Source organism: Indicator indicator, chromosome Z (assembly GCF_027791375.1).
Source record: "Indicator indicator isolate 239-I01 chromosome Z, UM_Iind_1.1, whole genome shotgun sequence".
Lineage (NCBI taxonomy): Eukaryota > Metazoa > Chordata > Aves > Piciformes > Indicatoridae > Indicator > Indicator indicator.
In genome coordinates, this window is record NC_072053.1 from 53,959,292 (window position 1) to 53,976,716 (window position 17,425).

The following is a 17,425-nucleotide window of genomic DNA, read 5'->3' on the forward strand; positions in this document are numbered from 1 at the left end:
TTGGAAGGGACCCTTGACTATCAACTAGTGCAACCCCCCCCTGTAATAAGGAGGAACATCCCCAACTAGATCAGGCTGCTCAGGGCCACATCAAGTTTGACCTTGAATGTCTTCACAGATGGGTTCCCTGGGCAACCTCTTCCAGTATTTCACCACCCTCATTGTGAAGAACTTTCTCCTAATGTCTAACCTAAATCTGCCCTGTCCTATTTTGAAAACATTGCCCCTCATCCTACAGCTACATGCCCTTCTAAACAGTCCCTCCCCAGCTTTCTTGTAGGTCTTCCTCAGATGCTGAAATGTTGCCATAAGGTCTCCCAGGCGCCTTCTCCAGGCTGAACAACCCCAAGTCTCTCAGCCTGTCTTCACAGAGAGGAGCTGCCAGCCATTTGAGCCATATTTGTTCTATGACCTGATCTTCATGAGTGTAATAGCACCTAGCTCAATGAATCCTCCAACTCCACCTTCCTCTTTTCTCAGCAGGAAGTGCACAATGCTGCCAGGCTGGTGAACACCTCAAATCTATTTGTTAATCTGAAGTTTGTGAATTTCTTCATGTAAGACCTTCAAGGCAAAGAGAGCAAAACAATTTATGCATTTCAGACTCTCAGAAGAAAAGTCAAGTGTCTCTGCTGACAAGGCCCAGGTCTGTGTATGTGCATGAGACCTGCCAAGGGAGAATAAGCACAAGAGATGACTAACTCAATAAATCAGTGTATAGCTGGTAGGGAAGCAAAAGGTGTCCTCCATCCCCTGGCTGCTGATCTGCCTACCAATTGCCTTCCCCACCACCCAGCCAACCCATAGTACAAAGCCAAAGCAGCATGTGAAGACCATGTGCAATTGGAGCAAAAGCACATCTTATTTGGAGATTTGCACCTCCAAGTAACAAGGCCTTAATCAAAAACAAGGAAGCAAAAAAAAAAAAAAATGACCCAAGGTCTACTGGATAGCACTGAGAAAACACATAACCTCATTCTGACCAGACTGGCCTACAGGCAACTGCTCTGCCCAGACTGGGGAAACTTCCCATTGAGGGACCCCCACAAACAATGGTGCTATCCTCACCTTTTGCAGATTCCTAATTTTTCAGTGAGATAGTGCAAGAAACTACTTGTTTGTTTTTTTTTTTCAGGTATTGCCATGAAATTCCTGTCCGATTGCCTGAATAAAAAGATACCAGCTTAACCAAACAAGACTATCAAAACCTCTTTTACTGAAAACAGTTAGTTAGCTATACCCAGAAACTGGGGTTTAGGAAAAAAAAAAACAACAAAACAAAACAAAAAAAACCAAACACCACACCAACCAAACCAACACACTTTAAAAAAGGTAATTCTTAAAAAAGTGAATCCACAAAAGTGATGGTTTGTGGGTGAACGGAAATGGAGAAGTAAAAACCAAACTAAAACAAAGAAACCTTTCTGTATGGGGTTTGATTTATTATACGCTTAACATGAAGTAGTGATCACTCTCGAAAAAACAAATTCAATTGCTGGTTCTCACTCATGGCTGAATGTTACCTACAAGTAACCACCACTGACAGTCACATGGAGAGAATCAGTTGTAAGCAGCATCAATCTTTATGCTTTCACAGGTGTGCTGATCGCTTACAGGGGTATCAGAAACTGGGTCTAGTACAGTGGCACGAAACAGGGCGCAGAGAGTTCTTGTCCCCCTTTGCAGAGACACTGTCTGGAGGTGAGTTTTTCAAGTTTGCACATAAAAACAGGTCAAACAAATGTTTTCCCAATGGAGATTTAATGTTCGCGCAACAAGCTCAAGCCTGCAGACCACAAACTTTCTAAATACCTTTCACATAAATCCACAAACTACAAGAAAAAAAATACCAAAAACACACACACACAAAATCCACCCAAACAAACAAACAAACAAATTAAAAACTCATGAATATTCAGCAACAGCCATTTCTCAAACTTCCATACTTTGGATGACTGGCTCCTTTAAAGCAGCAACCATCAAATAAAAAAATAAATTCAAACACAAATGCTGCAGGGTAACACTGAGTCAATATTTACACTTTCACAAGACAGAAAGAGGAAAACCACTCATGTTACAAAGTTCAGCAACTGCATTGTCATCCTTGTCAAGTATAACCACCGTTTGATATCCAAGTCAGATCCTAGGCCTTCATTTTCTAGTGCATTTGAAGCTAGAAATAACAAACAAGTATGAAAGTACTGTTCAGGGGAAAGTGACTATTACCACTGTCCACTAATTTTTCAACTAGAGGAGCTACAGCTTCTTGTAGTCATTTGAAAGGAAAGAATAACCAGTCAACCACAATGAGCTGCCCTTTATCTAATCTAAAAGAAAGCTCAATCAAGTGTGTTGTTAAACAGATGCTAGAGGTTTAAGGCAGGCATATATTCTGACAAAGAAAGCTAGGTAACCAAAGGTTAGCTTCTAAAATATCCACACAAAGTTTTTGGACATGCTGTCTAGCTATACTTGTAAAAAAATTACTATTACCACCCAAAAATACTATATATGGAAACAAAATGAAGCAAGCAAACTTACACACCACAATTATCTCAAAAGTTAGTCAAAGAGTTCATTTGTTTTAGGAAATTATTTTTTGCCAGTATTCTCCCCATACAACATTAGGATCACAACGAACAGGACATCCACTCGATCTTAAAAATAAACATCAGGAAACAAGAGAATAGGAAGTTTAGATATGTTATGTGAAAACCGTCAAATTGCTACCATTCCCCCCCCCCCTCTATAACACTACACATATAGTTTCACTGTAAACCATGCAAATCTCCCTCTAGTAAAAAAAAGTAATTTAAGATCGACAGTGCAAATCGTTCCTTAGGAGCAAAGTGCTCTTAAGATGCAGGATGAAAAGCTATTAAAAAAGACAAACCAAGAGCAAGGTTAATTAAAAACCTGATCAACTACTCACATCTTCAGGTTGGCAAGTGAATGCAATGAAGCAAAGCAAGGTAAACCACCTGGGTGCAGGAAATAAACCCAGCATTCACTGTGTGCCCAGCAGCTCACTCAAAATCTGTGAGGTTATCTCACACCCTGCCTTGCCATTTCCGATTTCAAACAGCGTAATTTCTACCTACGAGTTGTTGCAAGCTAGAAAGAGGCTTCTCAGCAACAGAGCTTGAGAGGGAATGACTGAAGACAAAAAGTAGTATGATCAGCAGCTACTACTGCCGAGTATGCACGCAAGCTAAGCACAGTCGAACCGTCGCTCTACCTCTGCTGCCATCTACCCGCGTCTAGCGGGAAGTTCCAGCAGGACGGAGTCGGCCCGGGGCCACAACTTGCCGCCCGCTCCGCCGTCCTCACCGCCCACTTCCCGCAGAGCCAGTGGCTGCCTGGCCCCCCTCGCAAACCCCGCGCCGGAGACGCCGCTCGCCTACCTTGGCCGGGAACGGGCTCCTAGAGCCAGCCCAGACGAGCTCGGCGGCAGACAGGCAGGCAAACAGCGGCAAGCGGCGACAAGCGGCGGCCTGGGGTCCCTCACGCTACGCCACGCCGCCGACCCCCGTCTGGCCGTTTGAGCAGCTGTAGAGGCCGCCGGGCCGGGCAACGGGAGTCCCGGTCAGCCTGGGCGCACCAGTCCCCAGCCCAGCCTAACCTGACAGGCAGCAGAGGGGGCCGTGGCCACTCACTTTGCCGTGACGCTGGAGGCGCCCCGCACCGAGCAGGAAGACAGCAGCCCGTGCCGCGCCTCCCGCAGCCCCCGGCGGCCACTGCGAAGTGGAGCAGAGGCGGCAGGAGGCACCGCAGGAAGGGTAGGGGCTGGGCAGAGCAGGAAGTGCAGGGCGCAGAGGAAGTGTGGCAGGCACGGGAGCCGCGGGCGTTCCTGGGCAGCCCCTGGCCGGGCACTGCCTTTCAACGGCGTGGCCACAGCTGGGGCCGTGGCAAGCTCGCGGCTCGAACGGAGACCTCAGGGCGTGCCGCCGCCCGCCACGTCCCACTGACTCCTGCGCCCGAAGGCCACCTGGGCTCTACAGCGGAGTGTGACCCGAGGCACACTGGCGTGTCAACGCCTACCTGCAGTGAGCCGCCGGAGAACCGCAACTACTGCCTTCAACGCATTAGCTGAGGTCCGAATTGCCAGTCCTGACCACAGCGCTTGAGTTTCTGTTCAGTGACGTTATGTTGTTTGTAGAAGGATCATCCTGCTTCTGGGAGCCCGCACGGGTGATGGGAGTATTTAGTGTCCCAGAAGGTAATGTATCGCGATTCGATTTGCTCATTAACGTGGTCAGTGCTAACCATAATATTCGCCACGTTATTAAAATGTACGGTGAAAAATCATTCCCGGTGTTTTGTGCTTCTTTCTGAGAGGGTCTCTCCAACCCTGTTCCATTCTGTTAGTTCGTACGTCCTGGATTCGGGATACCAGGGGCAATTACGATTAACCAATAGCAAAAGAAGGGTAAGTTTCTGAGAGCTTAGTCTGTACCCTTGTTCTTTGATAATTCACATGAGCACATCGTGGTGCAATTGCTGTGATTTCATGGCTCCCTGGCCCATTTTCTCTCCCGGCCGTGATCCCTGTACCTGTCCGGCAAACGTAGGGGACGGACGCGTCATTTGCTCACTTCTCTGTTCGGCTCACTGGGGGTGCTCCCCGACGGTGGATCAGGATTTGATCTCCCTGAAGTCCCGATACGCGCGCCATTATGTCGGAGAGCGTGCATGGACCCCAGGTAGGTGTAGCAGGAATCCGTTTATTGGCATCGAACAAACAGTCTATATAGGAAAAGTCGACCAGGCTAAACAATAACCCAACATGTTTTTACCCCTCTTGCTACTTGAGTTTCTTCTTTGATGTGTAGCTGTCCATTGTTGTCTTCTTCCAATATCAGGTTGACCTGATTTTGCATGTAGGTAAATGTTATCTTGTCTCACACTTCAAGTTGTTTATTGCAGTCAGCTCCTCTTATCATCAGGTCATTCTTCTGTTATCAGCGGCCTTTCTTGTTCTGAAGCCTTTCATAGATACTTTCTGTTCTCCCACACTGCAGTGCATTGCTACCCTCAATCAGATCAATTTAGTGTCATGTGCAAACTTGCTGATGGTGCACTCAATCCCCTCATCCAAATCATGATAAAGATGTTAAACTGAACTGGCCCCAGTACCAAGCCCTGGGGGTCATTGCTTGTGACCAGCTGCCAGCTGAACTCCCATTTACCACAGCTCTTTGGGCCTCGCTGTCCAGCCCATTCTCTGTCCAGCAAACGGTACATCTGCCTGTGCATTGTGCCACAAGCTTCTCGAGGAGAATGCTGTAGGAAAGGGTGTCAGAGGCTTTACTAAGGTCCTCATCCCTGAGGTGGGTCACCTGGTCATAGAAGGAGATGATGTTGGTCAAGCAGGACCTGCCTTTCATGAACCCATGCTGGCTCGGCCTGTTCCCACCATTATGCTGTACTTGCTGTGTGAGCGCACCCAAGATGCACCACTCTGTAATCTTCCCCAGTACCAAGGTCAGGCTGACAGGCTGTAGTTCCCCAGGTCCTCCTTTTGGCCCTTTTTGTAGATTGGTGTCATGTTGGCAACCCTCCAGTCATCTGGCATTTATCAGGAATGCTGATAAATGATGGAGAGCGACTTGACAAGCTCCTCTGCCAGCTCCCTCAGCTGTCTTGGGTGAATCCAAGACTGATAGATGACACAGCAGATTTAACAACAACAACAAAATATTTTTTTTGTTTTCTATGTAATTGAACAAAGAGGACAAAATAAAAATTATCTTCTAGAATATGCAGATAACGCTGAGTGTGAACCTTTCTTTCAGTCCTTGCCAGCCATTTAAAATTGGTCAGTGTAACCTATGCTTTAGCTTTTCCATGGGAGAGAAGAGGTTTTCATTTTTAATAATATATGCAGTAGTATTCAATAGCTCAAAACAAATTTTTCTTACAAGTTCTGAGACTTGTTGGATCACATTCTTTTAGTTAGGATATTAATGTGATTTCCCAATACAGCACAGCTGAAGTCCAGAATTACAATTTGACTAAAACCAGAGCTATAAATGAACTGAACCGTTAGTTGAGATTCATAAAAACACAAAACTCAGAAAACAGCTCATTCCTCTTTGTCAGTAAGACAAGAAGATATTAAAAATAAATACCAATAAAGTACTAATTAGGAATAACTGTGTAAACAGAAAAATTGAGGACTGTCTGCAGCTGCAACCACTAATAGTTTAATTTTGCCTGCTTGCTCACAAGGAGATAAAAATACTGGAGGCATAATGCCATTATTTTTTCCCTGTTTTATGAAACTGTCTTGAGGAGAGGCATTTCTGTCCAGCAGATTGGTGTGGGTAGAGGGGGAAACAGAAAAATCATTTAGATATATAAATGATTGACAAGTTCCAAAACCCTATTAATTATAACACCTATCTCTGTTAGGGAGAATGAAGGTTTTATTAAACCCAGTACTGTCTGCAGTATGGAAGCAATGCAAAAAAATGAAACTAATGGAGTTAAAAGATACAAAAAGTGAGTAAAAACCATTTGAACACATCAGCAGTGACAGACCTGGTTCAACATGTTTATCAGCAGTCATCATTTACCAGTGCTATAGAAAATATTCAGTAACTGATACTGGCAGAGAGGGAGTTGTGAACAGCTCAGATGCTGCAGAGCAGCGGTTCGTATATGAAAAAAAACCCAAACAAAACTGCTCTATTCATAGCCATAATTTCTTTCCCTACTAATTGAAGGAATTGATTTAGGGACCAGAACCCCAGACACTGTCTTACTGATAGAAGGAGATGCTTTAACCCTGATGGGTGGCAAACCCTGGGAACAGAGCACAGCTAGAAGGAAAACACAGACAGGTCGGCTCCCTAGAGGCCACTGTGACCTAAGGGAGTTATGCAGGGACCTGATAACAAGAACAAAGCAAAACTTAGGACAGAATTATGGAATCCCTTTATCTCTTGCCTGACGTATGCTTAAGCCTTCTGAAAAATATATGCGTTTGTGTGATACTTTCTCTCTGTAGCCAATCATGAATTTACAACTGTAGTATGGACATACCAATGACCAATTACAAGCTGCCTTCTGATACTATGTTAACCTATATAAAGAAAAAGCTTTGTACAATAAATCGACACTTGGCTTGCATCAGGCCTCGTCCCGTCTCTCACATCACAGCAAAATGGTGACCCTCGACGTGATGAGGCAATAACCACTATACAGTGGCCTGCTGCGACGTCCCACAGAACTTTAAGTGAGCTGCTGAAAGGAAGCAGGACGCCGGCCGGCAACAATCATCCCTCCAGGAAGTGAGGTGAGCTGTGGGAAACTGAAATGGGGAATCAAGAGTTGTCCCCAGAGAGAGACGTATATGAACTAATTAATGCACTCCTTAAAAAGCATGGCAAAGTTATTTCTGGCCATGATCTTGGAGTAGCACTGAAGTGGGTGCAAGAAAAAATCCCCACAGTTACAGCACGGACAGCGGTATGGGGCAGCGGGAGCGGGAGGAGATGGCCCCTGGCTGGGCCATCATGAGTCTCAGAGCAGCGGTGCCAGCCACAGCAGGGAGCCAAGCGGCGACCCCCGCGTTGGCTCTGGCTTGTCCGGTGGAGGAGGCGGCGGCTGCGGCTCCCATCGCTCTCGTCTATCAGCAGCAGCAATAGCGTTTACAGACCTTGATTTTTTAAAGAAATGTCACAGTTTTTTCATCAAGAAATCAGTGAAAAAGCAACCTTGGAGCTGAAGGCAGTGCTCATGCAGTCAGAACCTTCACTTCAAAGCTGGAAAACCTGCACATTTCTGAAGATAACAGCGTGTGAACAACGAAAAGAAAAAAAGAAAAAAGTGTCTTCTCTACTGGCGTTTGCCACCCCTCCTCTCTCTCTCACCCCCTTCCTTCTCCCTCCTTATCTCACTCCCTTGTTTCACTCCCTGTTGAAGGTCTGCAGAAACCTATGTTCTGATTTTAAAGTAACAGTGTTAAGTTTTGTTAAGAAAGGTATTTCACCATTTCATGAATGGAACTGATATCTATGTATTGCTTTTATCCTTACTTCTGATTGTAAGGGATTTGAGCTTATAAGTTTTTAGTGATTATGTTAAAGTATTTTTCCTAATTAACAAGCATGATACCGTGTAAGTGCTACAGGTTTTATGAGTTTATAGGTTAAGGTTTCTCTTTTTTCCTTTTTTCTGGTTCGAACCTCTCTTTTTTTTGAGTTTGCCAGCAAAATTTTAAAGAGAGCTCTATATGGTAAATAAGTTTTCATTTTGAAAAGCATGCATTATCTTTTTTTTGGTGTTTTTTTGTACATTATATTGATGGTTTAAATTTTTGTAGTTTTTTAAGTTTTTAGGACCTTTTTTTATATTAGCAGGACATAAGATTATTTTAGGAACGTTATAGAGTGTTCTATTGGGTTTTGTGTTTATAAAGGTTTTAAGATAAGGTTATAAGAATATGAAAAGCGACAAAAAAAAAGAATTATTTTCCTTTTTTGGTACATAGGTTTTCCCTAGGGAAAACTCAGGGCTAGGAAAGGGATTCACCTTTTCCCACCTACAGGTTTTTCCTGATGCCAGCATGGCAAGGCCCAGCGCAAGACTCAAAGGATGGGACAAACAGCAGTGCCCGTGAAGCTGACAATCAGCTGACCACTGAGTCTGACCACAGTGCCTGTTTAACTGAGATCAGAAGTGTTGATCTGAAGCTGACCACATGAGTGTCCCTGGAGGTAACATTTCATTCGGGACTGAATGTTTCAATGCCTTAATGTTATGTAATTAGGGAATATGTTTATGCAGATTTATATGTTAACTCACCAGAATGTTATAGTTAAACAGTGGTTACCCAGGAATAGACAAATAGCCCAGCCTACCTATCTGGTAAAATTAATTCGTTCTTGCAATTGTGGGGTATTGCTCATGTTCCCTGTATTTCTTATTCCTTCACACAGTACACTGAAGTGACTTTTGCAAAAACTAAAGAGGGGGAATGGTTGGGGCCTCTTCAGAGGCCTGGTTAAACATATGTCTTACATTTTAAAATTTAAATTTTTACAGCTTCCTAATGATTCCCAGGAAACCCCAATGACACGTCATTTTAATTTTTTAACTACCACCAGTGTATTAATAACCTCGGGTGGAGGATATGCTTGTGTCTAAACAGGTTTTGGACCATATTGGGTCCCAGTGCTTTCATCATCCTTTGGATGCTGACTGCAGCAGCAGCCTTGTAGATCTCAAAGCAAAATGTGTGGATCACGCTTGCCAAGGTGATAGGACAAGACATGCTATGCCTCTCCATATCAAAGCCTGCCAATCCCTTCAGCACCTGTCTGGTGGTGTATTGGGTTTGGCCAAGCTGGAGTTAATTCTCCAGTGCTGTGTTTTGCAGCAGCAGTTGATAACATAGCAGTGTTTTGGCTACTGTTGAATAGGTACCCAGGCTATGTCTTTTCAATGTTTCCCTGCCCCAAGAGTACATTGAGGGATGGGCAGGATCTTGGGAGGGGACATGGCTGAGCTGGCTTACCTGGACTGGCCAAAGAGGTATTCCATGCCATATGATGTCAGCTCAGATATAAGAATGAAGTAAAAGAAGGAAGTGGGGGGATTGGTCCATGGCGTCTATCCTCCCAAGCAACTACCAAGCTTAGAGAGCCCTGCTTCCCAAGATCGACCATCGTCCTGCTGATGGGAAGTAGAGACTAACATCTCTCTCTTGCTTCCGCGCGGTCTATTGCTTTTGCGTATTATTGTTATTAAATTTGCTTCTATCTTATTATTAGCTTTGGTCAATTTTTTTTTCTTCTTCCTCCCCTCTCCCCCTGTCCATTTAAGAGGGGGAGTGATAGAGCGGCTTTGGTGGGCATCTGGCCTCCAGGCCAGAGCCAAACCACCACAGGTGGGCATATCAGTGAATGGGTAAAAGGACATCACTGAAAAAACTGAACCACTGAACTTGAAAAGATCATTCTACATGTGCTTCCTGGCACACTTAAAAGCTTTCATAGTTTTGGGTGTAAAGGATTTGAAAAGACAAATCTGACTAGCCTCAAGAGATAAGTATGTTAGGATTGGTAAGAATGGATTACTGTGTTGTGTTTAATTCTACATCAGACAAGGCCACTGATATTCAGGATGTTACTCCAGCAGGGAAGAGGTACAGAAATTATACTGCATGGTGCAATCGAACTGAATTCATAGAAGTGAAGATGCATTCCCATCCTCGTTGTTTTCCTTATTTGTGGGGATAGAGCCTGGCCAGCTCTGCCCTCACAAATCAGAGGAGGACTTTGCAGTCTCGGTCCTTTAACCATTTTGGCTGACTTTGTAGTCTTGCTAAAACAGTCATTTATGCTTTTGCTGTTTTGCTTTTTTATTGCTTTTTTTACCCTGTATATTGCAATGTTTACAAGGCTTAATTAATCGATCACTCAAGAGAATCCTTATCATTCAACAGGGAGGGGGAAATGAAGGAATTGATTTAGGGACCAGAACCCCAGACACTGTCTTACTGATAGAAGGAGATGCTTTAACCCTGATGGGTGGCAAACCCTGGGAACAGAGCACAGCTAGAAGGAAAACAGACAGGTCAGCTCCCTAGAGGCCACTGTGACCTAAGGGAGTTATGGAGGGACCTGATAACAAGAACAAAGCAAAACTTAGGACAGAATTATGGAATCCCTTTATCTCTTGCTTGACGTTTGCTTAAGCCTTCTGAAAAATATATGCGTTCCTGTGATACTTTCTCTCTGTAGCCAATCATGAATTTACAAGTGTAGTTTAGACATACTATGACCAATTACAAGCTGCCTTCTGATGTTATGTTAACCTATACAGAGAAAAAGCTATGTACAATAAATCGACACTTGGCTTGCATCAGGCCTCGTCCCGTCTCTCACATCGCAGCAACTAATTCTTTAAACTACAATAATAATCATAAAAATTGGAACATGCAGCATCAATAAAAATATGTATTTATTTTCAGAATACCCATACATTTTAACAAAGAACTAACAAAAATACAATTTCTGTCTTTAAACACAAAAGCTGTAAAGCAAAAAATTCTTGAAAGAAAATTACTCATTTTGGTTGAGATGAACAGAATGGATGGCACATAGCAACCAGACCACTCAGCGTGGTTTCCTGTTTGCTTATATATTCACAGTCTTACAGTGGTTTTTCAGAACTGTAGTCTAACACTGCTTTGAAGCCGATAGGAACACAGCTGTGAGTACATTAAACTGTGGAACAGGGGCGGATGTCAACAGGACTTCTGGGAGCAGAACTAGGAGTCATATGTTTGATAAGGTATTGTTTGTATGAGCCTCAATGTGTATGAGCTTCAATGTTAGGGTTAGAAGGAAGCCAGATTTGTGCTTGAAAACACAGCATACTAGGACTGAGTGTTAGTGACTTACTGCTCCAAAAATACCCTGTCTGAAAGGGTGGTCTAGAAGTAAAATGATTTGCAGAAGGCTGATGGAGATGGATCATGTACACAACTGGTATGCCTTCCAGAGGTATTTTTGAAAATCAAAACTACAGTTTAAACTGAAGTGAGAAAGTTGACTGTACTTTGAAATTAAATGCTCACAAATCTTTGTAATAATGGTTATTTATGATCAGATTAACTGATGTGTAGATGTGCGATTGTTGGCATATACAGCTGGCAAAGCACTGAAATCAGGTTGCATTCATGTGCAAAAATTGAAAGTCAGCAAATTAGACAATGGTAAAGAAATAAATTTTATTTTATCTATGCCAGAAACGTGACAACTGATGGTAGTGTGCATTCTTTTTTTATAAGAGTTTCTAATGAACAATAACACTGTTCAACAGATGCCTTTATTATGAGTTTTGATGTTGCTAAACTCTGCACAGAAACTTCACTATAAGCAGTAGATTTTGATAAATGTTAAAATGTTAAAAGAAAACACCTGAGGTACAAAGGTTGTGCTGCCATTCAGCAATACTTAGGCTGGAGAGTTGGACAGGGAGAAATGCAACAAAATTCAGCAAGGGTAAGTGTAGAGTCTTGCTCCTGGGAAAGAACAACCCCATGTACCAGTATAGGTTGGACACAGCAGTGAAGGGGAAAAGGCCTGGGGGTCCTAGTGGATGGAAGGTTGACCATAAGCCAGCAATGTGCTCTTGTGGCCAATGCCATTCTGGGGTGCATTAGAAGGGGTGTGGTTAGTAGGTTGAGAGAGGTTCTCTGCCCCCCCCCCCCCCCCCCCCCATCTGCCCTGGTGAGGCTGCATCTGGAATATTGTGTCCAGTTCTGGGACCTTCAGTTCAAGAAGGACAGGGAACCGCTTGAAAGAGTCCAGTGCAGAGCCACAAAAATGATTAAGGGAGTGGAACATCTTCCTTATGAGGAGAGACTGAGAGAGCTAAGTCTCTTTAGTTTGGAGGAGGCTGAGGGATGACCTCATTAATGTTTATAAATATGTAAAGGGTGAGTGCCAAGAGGATGGACTCAGGCTCTTCTTGGTGATGTCCAATGACAGGACAAGGGGCAATGGGTGAAAGTTGAGGCATGGGAAGTTCCACGGAAACAGAAGGAAGAATTTTTTCACTGTGAGGTTGATGGAACACTGGACAGGCTGCCCAGGGGGATTGTGGAGTCTCCCTCTCTGGAGATATTCAATATCTGCCTGGATGAGTTCCTGTGTTATCTGGTGTAGGTGATCCTGCTCTGACAGTGGGGTTGGACTAGATGATCTCTTGAGGCCCCTTCCAGCCCCTAACATTCTGTGATTCTGTGATACTTTGGATTGATGCCATGGAATTAGTACACCTGTTTGTTGACTTCAAGTTGTGGACAAATAGATTAGGAGAGCTAATCCATGTGAAAAACTGTTCTGAATTGTGAGCCTACTATGTTTCCAGATGGTGGCTGACATGTTCATGTGGTGTTTCTGGTATCTCCGCGAATGAATAAACTAACACTAAACACTCTCAATATCACTTTCTATTTTCTATTTTAGAAATTATCTTCCAATATTGCATTGTGCTTTTTTCATTAGCTAAAATACAAGGATGCTAAATATTTACCTTTCTAACATATGGGGAAAGAGGTATAGCAGCTTTAAGAGCCATATTCTTACTATTAAGAAGGAATGCGTCAAATTCTGCTGACTAAGCCCTTCTTGATTAGTTCAGGCTCTTCTGAAAGTTTATTGATTAAGATGTATTACCTCAGTGACTTGGACTTTGAGTACATCTTAAACACAAGAAGTGTTTTCCCTGATTCCATACAATCTTTTATGTTACCTGAACTCCTAAGTACCTGTAAAACGGATTGTAGCTGTAATTGTAAAATCTGTCGATCATGCAAACGGATGAGCTCTTCTTTGATCTGCATTACTTAAATGTCTGAGAGATGTGGGTGTAGCTTTTACCTCACATTCCATCATTTTCTGCCTACTTGTTAGGAACTGAATTTTTTTAAGTCACACTGCCTTGTAGTTAAAAGTGAAAAATAAACATCTTACTATTCCTTACAAAACTAGCAGTTTAATAATCTTGATCCTGAGAAGTTCACTCACAAATTGCTTGAGTTTGCTCCTGACCTTCTCTGTGGTTGTTTGTACATACATACAAATGCCCAGAAAATGCCTTACTGCTGTAACCAAATTTGCCCATGTCCACTGGCGCATTCCTATTTGAATACATATACTCCAACAGATTTAGTTGTGAGCTCCACCTCTCTTATTACCTCTCCAACGTATGGTGGGTTGGAAATTCCACCCCCTCAACATTAACTTTGCCAGACCAGCTCAGGTGGAAGCAAATGAAAGCTGTATTTACAAGCAAAACTACAATCTACAATGGAATGCAATGAATATGTACAAAACATACAGTATTTACAATATTTAATATACAGTATTTACAATATTTACAATTAACAAACAGCTGCAACAACTTCTCCCTTCCTGCCTCCCCCTTGCCCCCCATGTACAAAAGGGACAAGAGAGAGAAGCAGAGGTATTAGACTTAGCTAAAAAAAAAAGTGATGCAGCCAATGTCAGTAAAGCCAGCTAGTGTCTCTATGAGTAAAGAAGTGAGAAGGGAGAACAGCTCCCAAACGGTTTTGGGAGCCAGATCTTATGGTAGATATCTCTCCAATGGGATTGTTTAGAATAATCATTATTTTCCTTTTTTTCATCCAATAGTGATTTATGTACATTCTAACTACTTTCTGCTCAAGATCTGTGAAAAATTTTAAAGGCATAGTCTAAAACTACCACACAACACTACAGGAGCGCTGTAGTACTGGAGAGAATATCCTGCTTTTTCATCTTTAAAAGATACTCAAAGTTTTGTTCTAGCCATACTGTTAAAGCAAGAAAGCATTAGTCTAGCAGAGAAAGAACAGATGTTAAGAGCTTTGATTCAAATCCCATCTCTGCCAACTGTTTTTTGTGCAGGTCTGAGTAAGTAATTTGAAACGTTAAGTTTGAAAATTAAGGTATATCTCATAACCAGAGAAATAGCATAGAGCTGGTGTAAAGTGCATTTTGGGAGTCACTTTTCACTTTTTTATATGTACATTACATTTTAAAAATAAATTTAACAATTGAACAAACATACTATGTTAGAGATTTCCCTTACACCATGTGGTTCATGTGTACCCTACCTTTTAAAACACCTTGAAATGGTAGTGTGTCAGATTGTATTTCATTGTACTGGATTGAAAGGATTTTGTTTTTCAATGGAAGCTTTCACAGCAGTAGTTGTATTCCTTCTTCTCATTACAATACCACAATACAAACACATAAAAGCCACAAGAACTAAGGAGAAAATACAGAATCTTACACTGACTTCCAAATGCTGAAGAACTGTGAGTATAACTCCAGCTTCTGACCTAGGTGAAATAAGATCTGGGGCATCATCTTTGTCTCACCTTTTTGGTCACACAGAGTAGCATCTTAATGATAGACTTTTTCTGACTGTCCAGGTTGAATGCATCTTAAACACAGCCCTCCTCATGTCCCTTTCCTGCTCCTTTTATGCCCTGAAAAAACAAAACAAAGCAAAAACAAGCCCCCCAAGAACAATAGTTACATTACAGAGGAAGTAATTGTGTTGAAGTAGAGCCTCATCTTTACACCGTACAGTCATGCTGAAATTTAACGTAAACTGTAATGTTAGCTGGGCTCACTTTTGCTTTGGTAAAATCATGCTGCTCCCAAAGCCCAGAAAGTGTAGTCACCGAATTGTTAAAGGCAAAGATTTTATATTTTGTCTTTTCTAGAGAGAATGTCTTTTCCAGCTCAATGGAGAAGAGATCCTGAAAGACTAAGCACAAAAAAATAGGCCTTTCCTCTGTTAAATGTCAGTTACAGTTTTCTCGACAACAGCAGACTTGTTGCTGTGCTTTTCACTTCTTCCTCTCCAAAGCAAATTAAGAGGGATGTTTTTTTTCAGCAAAGCATGTATATGTCTTACCTAAAAGTTTACTGAAATAGAACTTCTTCAGACTTCCTTAGCAGTCCTACACGCCAGACTCTTTTCTTTTTGATTCTCAAGGGTGTTTTGGGGTTTTCTATGCTTTCTAATGTTCCTATCACATGACAGAGAAGGAGCAACTCTCAAAATATTGCCAAGAAATAGATTGCCTTAAACAATTTTTCATATCCTAACATTTTTTTTTTCTGAAATTCTTACATAGATCTCACAAGTCACAACTGATAGGACAAGAGGAAATGGCATCAAGTCACACTGGCTCAGGTTTTGGTTAGACATTAAAAAAAACTGCTTATATCAAAAGGGTTGCCAAAGACTTGGAACAGGCTGCCCAGGGAAGTGGTTGAATTGCCATCCCTGCATGTATTTAAAAGCTGTCTGGATATGGTGTAGCAGTGGCACTGGTAGAGTTAGATAATGGTTGGACTTGATGATCTTAGAGGTCTTTTCCAACCATACTGATTCTGTGATTCTGTTCCATCTTTCCCCTGGAAGAGCAGATGATTTCATGGGGGCTGTTGATACTGACAGAAACAGTGGTGTAATACTAGTGGTGCTATTACTATCACTGAATTTGTATAGGAAAGTGCTGGCAAAGGACTATTCAAAGCAACAGGGATGAGTAGGTCATGCATGGCACAAAGATGTGATCTTGATGCTGTATCTCGGAAGAGGAAGCTGCACGACAATTGAAACACAACCATGTGTAGGGGCTCTGCTACCTTTTTCCTGATTTTGGCATCCTAGGACTAACTCCTGAAGTCACTTCATACTTGTTTGCACAGGCATGGACTGTCTTAGGTCCAATAATAAACTGCACATAAGCCCTTTTCATTAGCTAGCTGTCTTGCAGCCCAGAAAAACACAGCTGTCATGAAATAGTCCAGGAGCTGATCATATCTGCATGCCATTTACTGCACTACCCTGAATAACTCTTTGCAGCCACCACTTCTAGAAGTGCAGTCAGAGCTGGCCCTGATCCAACATACAGAGGCTCTAAAAATAATGCATTTGAAATAATATACTCAGAGCAAGAATGTGACAGCCCACTGGAGCATAGCTCAGCACAGACTGTCTTGGTGCCTGAGGAACACTAAGTGGGGACTAACTGCATTGATAATTTGCCTTCCCTGATTATATGAACATGATTTTTAGAGCCTGGGATCAGGTGCAAGCAATTACAGACCTCAGAATGATTTCCCAACCTATTCCTGCCAACAGGCTTGTAATTGCTCCAGAATACTCCAGGACACAAGGAGAGTGTAAACATGTTCTCACTTTTTTTCCTTGCCATGTCTGCTTGGCAGTGCTCCAGTTCTGCAGACCTGCTGTTGGGCATGACCTGTGTGCCCAGTATTAGTAATCCTACCAATATTAGTCTCACGTCTGACAAATAAGGAGCTTCTCAAAATATACCCTTGTGGCAAAACAACTTGAGCAGGGGAAAAATAAAAAATTACCAAAGAAGCCCCAAATATTAAAACCCAGGGATTTCCTGGCTAAACCCATAGTATTTTCCTATGTCTGCATTCTGAGTGATTGCCATTTCAGGTGGGAAAGAGGATCCAATCTGCCTTGAGTTGTCTCCATTCAAACACAATCCCTCTTTCTCTATGCAGAAAGCAACCCCATGAAGCAATTGGAAGAGCCTAGCAGCTGTCCTTCTGGGAATCCCAGTGTATATGCTGCGATCATTCCCTCATCTCCAGGTCTTGCCATGCTTCAGGCTCTAGCATGGTTTTCAAAAACCTGCAGCCTCTAACTCTGTTCCCTATAGAAAAGAAAACACAGACAGGACTTGCGCCTGCATTATGTAGAATTTCTAACTGTTATGACAATAATTTATGCATGTGTCCCCTTGCTCCAGCATGTGCAGGGCCTTCTGCAATAAAGAGAAGCATGTGTTATATCTGCCTCGGGGCAGTGTGTGTTTTGCAAGGCATAATAACAGAGGCTA